The sequence below is a fragment of the Ruditapes philippinarum genome, unplaced genomic scaffold (genome assembly GCF_026571515.1).
Source record: "Ruditapes philippinarum isolate M1 unplaced genomic scaffold, ASM2657151v2 ctg1685_1_1_1_1, whole genome shotgun sequence".
NCBI classification, from domain to species: Eukaryota; Metazoa; Mollusca; class Bivalvia; order Venerida; family Veneridae; genus Ruditapes; species Ruditapes philippinarum.
In genome coordinates this window covers 5,071-20,010 of record NW_026860356.1, presented here as the reverse complement: position 1 = coordinate 20,010, position 14,940 = coordinate 5,071, and the positions used below count along the sequence as shown (strand labels likewise).

At 30.0% G+C, this 14,940-nt stretch overlaps 1 long non-coding RNA gene across 1 annotated transcript; it reads left to right on the top strand.

Annotated features, from left to right (window-relative positions):
• The first annotated feature begins 9,618 nt into the window (after positions 1-9,618).
• LOC132759783 (uncharacterized) lies at positions 9,619-11,183 on the top strand. Its single transcript, XR_009629766.1, has 2 exons — positions 9,619-9,698; positions 10,361-11,183. It is a non-coding gene; the product is annotated as an uncharacterized LOC132759783 (long non-coding RNA).
• Positions 11,184-14,940: the final 3,757 nt, after the last annotated feature.

Below are 14,940 nucleotides of genomic sequence, written 5' to 3'. Positions count from 1 at the left end.
TTGTTCACAAAGAATTCCCATGACATGATTGTATATTTTCACAGGTTTGAGGGAGAAATAAATCAATTATTGTTTCAAAAAATCACCGATAAAGTTATTTAGATCTTCAATTTTCCCATTTCGTGTGAATCATTTTAGGAAATGAAAATTTATCGTGGCAAAATGTATGTAGAAACGGTCTTTGGAAAAGATGATTTATGATAATTTTAATGCTTTAAAGTCTTGCATCAGGAGTATAAGAATCAGAAAAAATAATTAAACAAATCAAACAAAAGGAAAATTTTTCTTTCCACATTCAAAAAATAAGCTGGGATAATATACTAGACTCTAAATCTGCATTAGTGATTTGTCCGAAATTAAAGTAAATACTAACATTATATGGCACGTGATAAAAGCTATGCACCTGAGATAAATCTGAGATTAACACTTTCTTTTGAAAATTTCTGACAGTTTTGATTGATTGATTGATTGATTGATTGATTGATTGTGAGAAAACAACTCAACGTGTAAAATAACACCAGAAACATTTTTTGCGATTTATATAATTATTTTGCTATTCCCAATGCGAAATGTGTAAAGGTTGTTAAGCGAAATATTCTTGGCATAATTGAGTAACGTCATAAAAAGGCAAATTATAAATAGTTGAGAATTGTCCTTATTCATAATTTGTATTGAATCTAGAATTTCACGTTAGATTTAAATATACAACATTTACAATGAGATAATATGGGAAGCGTGTTTCCGTAACAACAATATTGTATGAAGTTTTTGTAGATGTACTTAAAGTGGCATTGTTAGTGGAATTAGTAATATATTAAAAAAGTACTATAATTATGATTACTGATCGATGATTGATAACGAAAAATATGTAAAATACAATATAAACTGATCTAAATTATAAAAAACTGCCCACTATCGTAAAGAGTTTAATGTTATTGATTCATTCGGAACGATATTTTTGTAATTTCCTTTGATCACATAAACTATTGATTATTGTTTCATAGTAAAATATGAAAATTATGGCCACATACCATATTACCTTTTCACTGACCATATCAGTTTGATGGGCATAATGTCACCTTAAGGCAATTTAAGTTGACATTAAATTTATACGTCGATGATTTTTCATAACCAATAAAAACGAATCCCTAACGACATCAAAAGACTCGGTTGAATTAAGCCTGTTCATTAAAGTTAAATATTGAAAGATATCGTCTTTGCCCCTAAGCACTTGGTCCGAAACTGTGTTCACGCGCCGTTTATCACGGAACATTCAATGTGACACGCTTACAGTATTGCACGGAAAAGGCGGCGTTTGGTCATCAGGTAAAACCTTTAAATCTATAAATGTACACCTATCTTTTTATAATATATATGACCAAAACCTTGCATTCATTAAAACCCTTAACAGTGTTAACTTCAAGATATATGTAGATCACGTTGTCTGCATACTAAGGAAATTTTATTACATTTTTGTTGCTAATATGGGAGACCGTTATAGAAAGTTAGTATGCAGTAGCGAAAATAAAAGCCAAAATAGGAAACAATTTTATGTTTGTGTATCTCATCTACTGGTAAGTTTAACAAATATTTTGATAGAACAGTAAACTTCCTTCTACGCACTATCGCCGTCAACTTCATATTGACTTGATATCACCCCGATGTGACCTTGATGCACTTTGTAAAATAATTTTCTTTAATTCAAAATCAAAAATCCAAAGTCAAAACAGGTCTAGCCTCTTACGCAAATTCAGTCGGTTAAGATTTTCTGAGATACAGTCGATGAATGGCCGGTTAAGATTTTCTTTTTCTTAAATGTTAACAATTTGACGCAATAAGTAATCTTGAATGTTTTATATTGGCAATAATAAGTAGCTTTTTTTGAATCTCAACATAGTATAAAATAATAAAACACACTCTAATTTTTTTTCATTTGGTGTTGCACTATTAGTTGGTATTATATCTGTTTCGTAGTTCAACTGGCATTAAAATTGATCTTGTCTTCATTTAGAATTGAATCATTCAGTCCTTTAAGACTATTTTTGGATCATTAGCTTTCAATCTGATAATTGTAACAATATGTGTAGGTAGTGCAAGATGTTTCACATTGATTTATTACTCAAATGCACGAATTAACATATCGATCTTTTACATGAAATCTTCATGATTGTCTTTTTCATTTAAATATTTACTAAACTTATTTAGCAGAAAGATCATTTTATGTTCTACATAACCTTAAACGTGATATTGAATTAAAAGTAAAATTGTTTTACATTTTTCGAACATTTTGATGAGTTTTTAATTTCCACGGAAAACTCCTTTTGTCATCTGTTTATGTTTGGGATGAACATTATTTAATAAAATATGTATTCATATTCAAAGTGTAATCCATAAGAAAAAGAAGATTGTTGTGTTTTTTTGTTTTGCATACTCAATTGAAAGAAAAAATATTGGGATGAGTCGGAATGGCATGCAATGTTATTATGTAAAAGATGTTTGTTATCATTTTTTTAGTGCGCTGTCAGAATATATTTATATAATCTGATTAACTTTTGTGATACTACGAACAAAATCGATACATGATAAAAAACCGAAAAAGGAGCATTTGGTATTTGATCCGGAGGAAATATTTCTAAAATATAGAATATAAACGTAAGAATTAGTTGTCAAAGCATGTTGATATCGTTGCCTATGATCTAGAAAATATTTTGAATGGCATTGGCGAATCTTGCGTAACATTTCCTCATACCACCATGAAAAATAGCAAATACAGTCTATCAATAAATGTTATGTCTGTTTCTTTAATGAAAACAGGATGACTGGAACAATCGGTACTTACACCTGCAACATTTAGTGGACATCCCCCCAGACACATCATTCACATGAACAGTTGGTTGCGTGGAAATAAATATCAAATTATATTAAGAATTGCAATGATAACGAGAATACTAAATGTGAAAAGCCACTTTTCTTTTATTGTTAGAAAAGACTTTAACTTTAAAATCACCATTTATTACTTCTTAATAGAGGCAATACGCTTATTTAACAAGTTCGTGACGCCCTCACAATAACAGGGAAATTACTTAGGCTGTATATTAAGAATTTGTACAGTCTCAAAGTCTAAACGCTTATCACAAACGGTAATGAATTAAAGTACTAGCTGGTCCATCTGAACTATTTACATTGCAAGAATAAATTTCCATCTGTATGTTAAAATAAATAAATATTAAAATATAATATGTTTTTATTTGTTAAAGATTGACTTCAATTGTATCTTAAGCTTTTGATCAATCTTATAGTACAAATCAGTTGACAGTTTTCCATTACATCAATTAATAGGAAGGTTGAAAACAGATGTATGTGACATTACAAAAAATATACTTAAATTTTTTCTATTATGTTGACAGTCGTACAGATAGTTGATAAGCGACGGATAAAATGTCCATCCTGTACATACTTACACAAAGACATATTCCAAAGATAAAAGAAGATTTTTTAACTGGATGTTGAAAATCTCACTTTTCATTACATGAAGAGAATAAAGTATTTATTTAGTTTATACAAAGAGGAAACTCATGATTGAATACTGAAATGCCTAGTCGTTAGTTTCGATCTCTCTTGAGTACATATAAATATACATTTCTTACTCTTTTAACATAACATTTTCGTCAATTCAATGTATAACCAATAAAATATAATATTGAATATAACAAGAAAAAATATAGAATAGAATTGTTGCTTTGAATCTCTTCAGAGAGCAGAATATCACTTTTCTTGGTTTATAAAGGGGAGCTAACAAACATAGAAAACTTATCAGCTACACAAAATTACTAAAATGTTGAAATAAATCTTATCTGTTGTAATCAATAACAAGGGATTATCAAAAATATTTTGATGACAATAGCTTTTCATCAAAATATATACAAAAAAGAATTATAATATTTACATTTTAATTAATTCCGTTCTTTCAACATTTGAATTATCAAGTTACACAAGTTAGAAAGGGTCTTCATAAAAACAAAATCATTTGATATGCTTAAGCCATGTTATTTTTCCAAATTTTTGGGCACTTTTATGGGGTTACTGAGCGAATGACAAAGATATGAAAATGTTATAACTTGTATGCCCGTTAAAAAATGGTGTTGTAAAAGTTATGTTTGCAGTTAAAGCCTCCCGTTAACATAACCTGCACAATTTCCGATCGCTGCGTAAAATATCTCAATTTCTAAAAGCCTTTCTTTATATAGGTATAATGTATAACACATTCATATTTTTTGCCAAATATTTACATTTAGTACGAGAACGTTCATTTACACACACTTTTAATTTTCAGACTGAGAGCACAATCTGTAACAGTGCCTAACCGGTTCAAATTCGACAGCAAGTCATGTTTTGTCATGTCATTTACCTCTCGACTTGTCATAACTACAGCGTAAACGAAAATATTTCATAATACATATCTTTTTATACAAATATGATAGAGACATATTACAGCATGAAATAATCAAATAATCATGTCGTCAGATAACCTAATAGCAATATAGCCATATGATCAATTTTATAGTTTAAATAAAGGCTGGTCGTACCGAGAAAAACTACCGAAATCTATGACAGTTGTTAAACATTTCAATGACCCAGTTAAATTGCGGAAACACTGAAAAAATATAAACCCTTAAAGAAAACTGTCTAGTTTAATAAAGAAATGAAATCATAACGATAAAGAAAACATGAAGAAATTTCGTTGTAGATATGCAAATTTCCACTTTGAGACCATAGCGTAAAAACATAATATCATGTTTGCATAATAATAAAACAGATTTGTACGTGAAAAGCGTAGTCGTGTAAATAAACAAACGGAATCTGTCAGAATTATAATTATATTTACACTTTAATACCTAGTTACTAATATTTTTAGATGTAAAAATCCATTTTAAAATTTCACTGATATTCTTGGATAATATGACTACAGGGATTTCATTTTACGAATTGAATGAAACATCAAAATAAAAAGATAATATGATTAAGCTGCAATTTATATGCCACGGAAACAATTTTCCCGTTATGGCGCATAATGATGTCCATATTAGTTGCTATAATTTTGTTATACTTTAAGTACGAGTATTAGAGAGTTTAAGCGTTTGACATTGCGCATAGTTATGAAATATTTTGCACCAATGAAAAGAAATAAGAAGTGTCACAAGTGAACGAATTAATTTTCATTTTGGGGAGGAAAAAGTTTTTTTTCCATTCGCATCCGTAATAAAAAATTAAACCTCAAATGTTTCTCTTCGATTTAAGTGCTTAAAGAAATGACCTTTCATCCCACTCCTTTGTACTTCTTTTATTTCAATCATGTAACCGCAAGAGATAAAGCTACATATTTACGAAAAGATATAACGAACAAATGACCAATTCACTTTTTAAGATGTTTTATAAACAGTCTAAATAAAATAACAAATATTTAAATAATCATATTTTCTAAAAAAGATAATGCTTCAAAATAATGTTTTATTTTATTATCTCAGATTCAGATATATAATTATGTATTTTTGTACAAATTTAATTGTTGTATGTCGTGAATATTAGTAATGACAATTATCTAACTGCTTTTCAGTGAAAGAATATTAACGCAACGATATCGTATAATACAATAAGAACATTTTAGTTGTAATAAAATGTGAACCAGGATTATCTAAAAATATATACTAGTTTGCCTAGAAATCGAGCTTCTGTAGTAAAAGAAAAATTTGAACAATAAAACAAAATTGACAATACCCACCGATTTATCAATTTGAGATATATGATATTTTAATGTCATATGTTTAAATACAATTTAGCCCTGCAAAGCATCGATCGATACATTTCTCTAGTAAAATATCGATACATATTAACAAATGAATGAGAAAATGAAAAGAAACTTATACAGTCAAAATCCACATTTAATTTGGAATAATTTTCTCATTTAGAAATTAATTTGTAGAAGCCTTTGGTATATGTATATTCATTCGAAAATAAGTCTGGATATTGCAACAAAGAAATGAAGTGAAATTTCATTAATTTTCAGATTTCACAAAATTTAATGTAATAACATATATTTATGCCCTATATGAGTTTATAACAACAGATTATTTTACCATTCTTTCTCTTTCTGACAAATATGCAAACGTATTCTTATGACTGTCTCTCCGATGATATGACTAGATGTCATAGTCTGCAAACAGTGAAAATCTCTCTTTCCTCTTCTCTCTCTCGCACTCTCTTGTTGTGGTAGATAATTCTTCTTCTTCTAATTCACCAAATTCTGTATTGATGAGAAAAATGATTAGACTTTCAAAGACTGTGTGAAAACTTATTATTGCAAAGCAAAAACTTTTTGTCTGAAAGAATGGTTCATTATGTAATACAGACCTATCCTTTATAATGTCATTTGCCATCTTTTGTTTAATGTTTAGTATGTCATGTTTCCAGATTTTGTTAAATTAGAAAATAATAATTAGAAAAAAATAATTAGAAAAAAAATCTGTGCTTGGAGTGGCAACTACTAATGATGTGGGTACTAAGCTATATTGTTACATGTTGAATTGCACCTACCTACACATGATGTCATGGATTGTAATTTCCTTCGACTGTTTAATTACACACGTTCGTAACATTTCGACATGAATTTCACACCATGCAAGAAAAGTTTCTGAACAGCCAATTGTCAAACAATTTCTTGCTTATATGTTTTTCGTTGCAAACCCGGATTACAAAATTACTAATTTCATGTAGTTTTTTTTATACTTTCTTGACTAGATAATTTAAGAGTAAGACAACTGTATAGTGATGGAAAATATCTTTCTTCATTAATTATACATATGATAATGGCATTCCTTAAGAATCCAGCAATGGAAGTTTATGCTAACTTATGAAGTTCAAAGGAAAAATAGACACATTCAAATGAATTTGAATTAATCAAATTGACCATAGGTTTTATGTCCGTACTAAAATTATTTTGAGTTAAAAGGCAAACCTGAGCAGTGATCGACTTTCGAAAATATAAACTTTAAGATATAAATAAACAGTTTTTTTGTATGAAAGGAAATCCAACGAGTTTCAAAACACCATAAACATGTATGTCTTACATAAATCAAGTTTGCACTTAAAACAGACAAATATGCAAAGGCTTATTAATTTAGAAAAATATACTCAGTAATAAATTGAAAATCATATTTTTGTGCTATACTTAGACCGATTTGAGTGATAAGTGTTGCATCGCTTTTTAATTTTTTGTCATTGTCACATTTAGAATAATTGTTCTTGGAATACCACAAAAAGGGGCAAAACGTATTAAAAGCAAACATTAACTCCAATCCCCTCACAACGTGCACTATATTGACTTAACAAACGTAAACAATACATACCTGTATAACTACAGTAAAAGACAAAGTAAATTAACAATACGAACAAACTGTAATAATTTTAAATTTTTAAGGTATAATTGCGAAATTGTAAAAACATGTGTTAAGGTTTATTAACGTTGTAATATAGGAAATCATTATAATAGTCAATCTTTTGAAATATACTACTACTTCCACTAAACATGATAGCGCAAAAATTCGCATAATGTCCTTTTCAGTACATCTACAAAAAAATCATACAATATTGTTTTAACGGAAAACTCTTTTGAAATTATCACATGGTAAATGTTGTATATCTAAATCTGACGTGAAATTCCAGATTAAATACAAATGTTGAATAAGGACAATACTCAACTATTTGTAATTTGTCTTTTAATATGTCATAATAAAAGACGCAAAACAATCATGTCAAGAACATTTCGCTTCACAACCTTTACACCTTTCGCCTTCGGTATAAATGACGATAGCAAAACAATTACAATGTATATCAATCGCAAGAAGTTGTTTCTGATGTTTTTTACACGTTGAGTTATTGTCAGTCAGTCAGTCAGCCAGTCAGTCTATCCTCCAAAACTGTTAAAAAAAATTTCAAAAGAAAGTGTTAATCTTAGATTTCTCTTAGATGCATAGCATTTATCATAAAAAATATTTATAAGTGATCTGCTTTTCAATGTATTTACTCGTGCAATATAATGTAAGTATTTACTTTGATTACGGACAAATCACTAAAGTAGATTTACAGTCTATTATATTATATTATATATAATCCCAGTCTGTTTGTTGAATGTGGCAAGATGAATATTGTTTTCCTACGGTTTGATTTGTTATTTATTTTCTCTGCCTCATTCAACTTGTGATGCAAACCTTTAAAGCGTTAAATCATCATAAATCATCATTTCCCAAGACTGTTTCTACATACATTATACCACGATAAATTTTCATTGCCCGAAACAATTCACACGAAAAGGGAAAATTGAAGATTTAAATAAATTTAGCGGTGATTTTTTGAAACACAAATTGTTTTAATTCTCCAACAAATCTGTGAAAATATACAATCGTGTTATGGGAATTCTTTGTGAACAGTTTTCTATCATGTTCTAAATATTTTACTATGTCTACAAATTGCTCTTCACCATATTCTTCTATTTTACAAAGTAACTGACCATTGTATGTTTTTGAGAGATATGCATAGCTTTTGGCAATAAAGTAATTGGAAATATGTCAAAGGAAGGCACAATGAAAATACATTCCATCAATTTGAAGAGATATCGTGAGAACTTTAATTCTTTGTAAAGTAAAATCGCATTTTGTCTTTTATTGTATCTGCAAAGAATTGATAATGTTTACGGAACGTAATCCTCAGTAATGTTAAGAAGAAACTAGGGGTATTCAACATCAACTATTTACAGTTGTATTTAATATACAAACTTATAAAATTTCTAATACCCTTTAAAAGCAGTGCACCTCTAGATTTGGTTATTATTTTCTTGAAAAACATTAAAATTGTGCTCATGAATAAAAGCGGCGCCAAGTGTACACAAAAAAGTAAATAAGCTTCGGTTCAGTCACTAATTATCCATAAAAATATATGTAACTTGTATCATAGTTTGGGGACCTTTCTGTTGAAAATATGTCCGAGTTAAATCGTATACATATACATGCACCGTGCGTTAACTGGAGTGCAGGTATTAGTTACCCGCACTCCAGAGCATGCCCATTGATTGGCTCATTTTTGCTGGGGTTTACTTACTGTGACGACAGAGAAAGTGAAAGCGACAGAAATGTCATATTAAGATGCTCGTTCATTGGTTACATTTCCTCGGGGTTTCATATTGTGACGACAGGGAACGTGTTTTTATGTTTGACTATGATACAAAAGAGAAAGAACATCAAAACACTCGGCGATCTGATTTATACTCGGGGGGCTACGCCCCCTCGTATAAATCAGATAGCCTCGTGTTTCGATGCTCTTTCTATTACTTACTTATACGGAAAAGTATCTGAGTAACAAGGTAACATTTGTTGTTGAATATAGTAATATAATAAAGAAAACCTAGAACGGCGAAAGCAAAAATATTCTGTGGACATAGTGGCAGTGTAAGCTACCGTCTACGCCCATAGAAGCGACTTAAACAATTCTACATTTGAAATGAAATGTGTTCATGGAAACTTAATGTGAAACATATTTAGACATTCCATAAAGCGGTGTATGATCCTCACGTTACCAATGGTAGGATACTACGTCATCGCGCACCTGCTAAATGCTCCCACTTGGACCATTTTTTCGTCGACTCAAAGGTAAAATACAATTTTATTATAAGAAAACGTAAGAGTATTTAAAAATCATGTAGCGCACCAAAGAATGGCTATAGTACTTGAGATAATTGTAAAAAAAGTTTATAGATTTATTGCCTGGTTAAGGCCTGAAAACGGGATAAGTGTTTTTCTCTGAATGCTCCCACTCGGACTTCTCCCGAAACATATATGAAATAAGGTTGAAAACCTTCTTTAAAATTATTTTTAACGTACCGGAACATAAACCGAGTCATGTATACCCATTTTTCTATATAAGTGTCAAATGTTTCTATTCAAAAGTCAGTTTTTCTTTATTCTTTTTATAAAAATAGAAAATGCTCCCACTCGGACTCAACTTCAGAGATGCTCCCACTCGGACCTAAATATATACAAATTGCTGTCTTAAGATATTATTAATTTTTTCAAAATATCTTTATATTCACGTTCATATATTCATATAATCAGTAAGAATTCAATGAAACAGCATTTTTAAAATACGATACTAATATTTAAATTACTAAACAGTCTCGTAAATATGTCTTCTTAGAGGATTAGTATATTGGAAAAAAAATTGTGTTGAAACAATTCCTCGTTTAAAAGAGTCGCTTAAATAAGAAAGAAATTGTTTATACATTTTAAAAATGTAATAACGTTTTGTTTTTCAGAAAGTATTTGTATTTGTGACCAGTATGGGAAAAGGTATAAACCACATTGCGACGTAAGGAAGCACATGGCAGGACATCTTGGCACGGCAAAGCTGGAGCAAATATTTTAGATACCAACTGTGGATATATCTCATTGAGGAGGAATACTCTAGAAAACACAAGAATAATAGTTCTTTGAAGTAATTGTCATCTGAAATTTCACTGGAGGATAGATTTCAATAAAGTAAAATACCGCAAACAAGAATGACAACTCTCCAGTTTTAGAGTTAGTGCTCTTTGTATTCACTATCATTAGTTTGCAAGGACCATACCTCTAAAGGTATTTGAGATATAAACTTAAAACTTTATATTGAACATGTTTAATAGAAGTGAATAGCAGAACATAAGGACCAGAAGTGTTCACTTAATGCTTCTTTGTTGTTTTTCTTTGTTTTTTTTTTCATGGGAGTGTTATTTTTGTCATGATTTATTATGTCTAGGCTATAACTTTTCATTAATTTTCACGAGTATCATTACTTGGAATTTTTTTTCACGTATGTAAGGGTTACTTCCCCTTTAAAATGTTCTTCCTCCTTATGGCGGGGGATTTTGCTGTCTGTGATTCCTTCTTGTATTATTGCTATTATTTTAACGTCATTCAAATATCCTGAAATCATTTTTCTATGATTTTATTCATAGATATAATGCTCAAATGAAGATTTATCAATATTGTATGTTCCGAAAAGCATTATTTGTAAAGATAATACCGAATTTACATTTCATAAAGGGAGGTAATTAGAAATATATTTTCTATTAAGTGTAAGTTGAATCTTTCAAAAAGAAATGAATGCATTATGCATACATGTATATTTTAATGATTACATATAATGTGGACAAGCATTTGCAGTATGTATTTTACATATTCCTTTATGTTTGAAAATTGTTTTAGTACCATAAATATTAATACATTTAATTTATAGACAATTTCAATTGGTAACAGCCTGAAATATAACTTACATGATCTTTAATTACCAAAATATGGTAAAGACTGTGATAAAGAAATAACTATGATCTTTGTTTTCTTATATTTTTTTATTCTTTTATTTAGGTAAAAATACGTACACATGATAACTTTCATACTTAAAATTGTCAAAGTTGTTAATAATTGTGACGCCGTAGTATGGCAGTACATTGAGTTTCAACCAGTTCATGACAAAAATGATTTACATGTTGTTTTTTAATAAACTATTCAAATCAACCGATAGATATTGACTTCTTTATGTTCATAAACGTACCATTATGCTGTTTTAAAACCTAAATCACAAGTTTAACAAACACGCAAACCATTGTGTTTTAAATTATTAACAAGATATTAAAGCCAGCAGTTATTGAATAAATGCTGGCCTCTAATATGTGCACGAGTCCAACAGAATCTTAATCCAGTATGGTACTAAACAATGTATAATGACTTCTTCGTAAACACCACAATTTTTTAACATATAAACAAAACTTTATCCTTGAGATCCAAACTGCCCATTTAAAGTCTTATAGTCCTAGCTTGTTGTTGGCAATAATTTTGAATTATCCCTTCGGATGCAACACAAGCCAAGTGCACCTTTTTGTATAGTGATCCTGTCAGCTGAAACTTTGCCATGGCACCTTGTTCCTGCCTAACGACGTCATTCTACAGAATCAAAGAAGTGATCTCTGTAAAAAGAATGAAAAGTTAATGTTGCCAAACACAGTAGTTATTGACAAAATGGTGTTAAAATTGTGAGAATAATCCATAAAAGCTAACACAGCAATGCGCTATCAAAATGTATAAATTTAGGTCCGAGTGGGAGCATCTCTGTAATCGAGTCCGAGTGGGAGCATTTTCTATTTTCATCAAATAACCTTTAAAAGACTGACTTTTGAAAAGAAATATTTGAAACTAATAAAGAATAATGGGTATACATGACTCGGTTTATGTTCCGATACGTTAATAATAATTGTAAAGAAGGTTTTCAACCTTATTTCATATATGTTTCGGGAGAAGTCCGAGTGGGAGCATTCAGAGAAAAACACTTATCCCGTTTTCAGGCCTAAACCAGGCAATAAATCTATAAACTTTTTTTACAATTATCTCAAGTACTATAGCCATTCTTTGGTGCGCTACATGATTTTTTAATACTCTTACGTTTTCTTATAATAAAATTGTATTTTACCTTCGAGTCGACGAAAAAATGGTCCAAGTGGGAGCATTTAGCAGGTGCGCGATGACGTAGTATCCTACCATTGGTTACGTGTGCCCTAAACGAAAATCAACAGGCAAAACTGAAAGAAAAGATTTTTAGATGCATGTCAAAAAGCTGTGCAAATATCTGCAGGCGTCATATTCAAGAAGGAATACTAGATTCACTCAGGAAGGTCAAAAAGGAGGAAATAAAATGAAACAAACAAAACAATAATTTCATGCTGAACGATTTCATTTTTTGGAAATTGAACGTATAGATATGTGTTATACTTTAATAATGGAAACACTTATTGGGATGAAACTTTAACTGCATGTATTTTAAAATAAAGTAAACTACAGATTAAAAATGCATAAATAAAAATTCTCATACACAAAAATGTTTTACTTTCGGCGCACACTGGGATAACACAAAAGAAGCCGTAATTTTCTTGTTATCACACTAAAGGATTGTAAAAATCCGTGAAACTTTGTACATTGCTTGATAAAGTCAGCATACTAGTAGCAATATTTGCATTTTTTGGTTGTCAATTGCGTTTGTCTCTTTTTTATGCATATATCGCTACAAAACAAGATACCATGCACCATGATAGCTATTTTGCACGTACTGACGGATCTGTCGAGAAACACGCGATCATCAAATATTATTCGAATTAAAGAATGATACCAACACATAATTTAGAACAAAATGTAACTAGCAAATTCAGGAAAGGCAGTACAGCGTTCTATGGTGTTTAAATGTCACAAGAGATTCTTTGATGGCCGTAAATAATTATGTGAAAACGATACATGACGCTGGTGTAAATTCGTAATCATTTTACAGATGATTCCCAGCGTCCGTTGATACGGACAGACGTCAAAAGATGGAATTACCGACGAACGCCAAAAAATTATAAACATTTGAAGCTCAGTTTGAATCATGGACAGTAGTAGTAATATGCCAGCTACTGCCTTCACAAAACATTAACCGGCTCAAACAGAAATCAACATTCCTACATAAAAATGATGACATTTTAAAATGAAGATTTGGTTTTCAACAATCGGTGCCCTGACTTCAACCTCACTCAAATGTTGATTTTGTCTTCGTAATCAGGTAGAGTGAGACTTTAATTATTTAGTCTTAAAAGACATTCTACTTTCGTAAAAAGTTAATCTTGATTGTTGTGATAATTCGCATAGTTTTAGGCGAGGTATGTCAAATCTATGTCATTACGAACAGACACTGATTAACTTTTTGTTCTCCCACAAGACGCAAATTACATTTATGTCTATATGTACTATTGCAACTAAACTAATTTAACAAATTGATGATCTATGTAGGAGAAAAGGGACTAGTATTTAGATATATATAGTTCTTAACGCTCTTGAACCTGACATAAGTATTAGAATTAAATTACTAGGTATACTTTGTACCTTTTACTTTTTTAAGAGGGGTTCGGCCTGTTTCTGTTCTTTACCCTATCGGGTGCTTTTCCAGTTCATTGAGACAATAAGATGTTAAGGGCTACATTCCGTAAACCTTGCTACACCTTATAGATAATGTTTATATCTGCTGCAAAAATGTTATTTTGATTTTAAAAATATACTTACATAATATCCATATAAAAGAAATATTTTTGTATATTTCCATAAAGCAAATCGGTCCATATTTCAAGGTAACTATTTAATAGCATTCATGAATACAAAACACGAAATAATCGTGGTAAAATTGAGATACATGATTCTATATTACATATTAATGTATAGCACATTATAAATTGTTCTAGAACAAATGCTTATTATTATTTATATTATCATTATTAAATGTTCATACTATCACTAGGAACTCTTATTAAAAAACGAGAATAAAGATCAACAAGGCAAATGCAAAGTTCACAAGACGCAGCCCAAGCAACCACAGCAATGCACACAGAAGGCACCAAACCAAAACCGGGAGAGGACAGTAAGATTCTTTTTTCACACAATTTTATTAATGACATCAATTAATACTTTTCCATTCCAGTTATAAATCTTAGAAATACTTATATGAAATATGTCCATTGTGAACCAGCCCATTTTATGAGCGACTTGCGCATGCACGAATTCATAAATGTACTTAAAATAGCAGCAGAATATTTTGTTAACGTACATGTGTCAATGTGTATTATAAAATCGAAATATTCTATGATACAACCTTTTCGAAAATCGACCATTAGATTATGAAAGGAACTCAATTTTACTGTTAAAAAAAGTTCATTTTACTTATAAGATAACATATAAGACATTTTCATAAGATTTATAAATGTTTACTCTTTAAGCCGATATGATTTTTTCATGATACTAAATGCCGTGTGAAAACTAATTACAAGCATTGATTGCATAAAACATT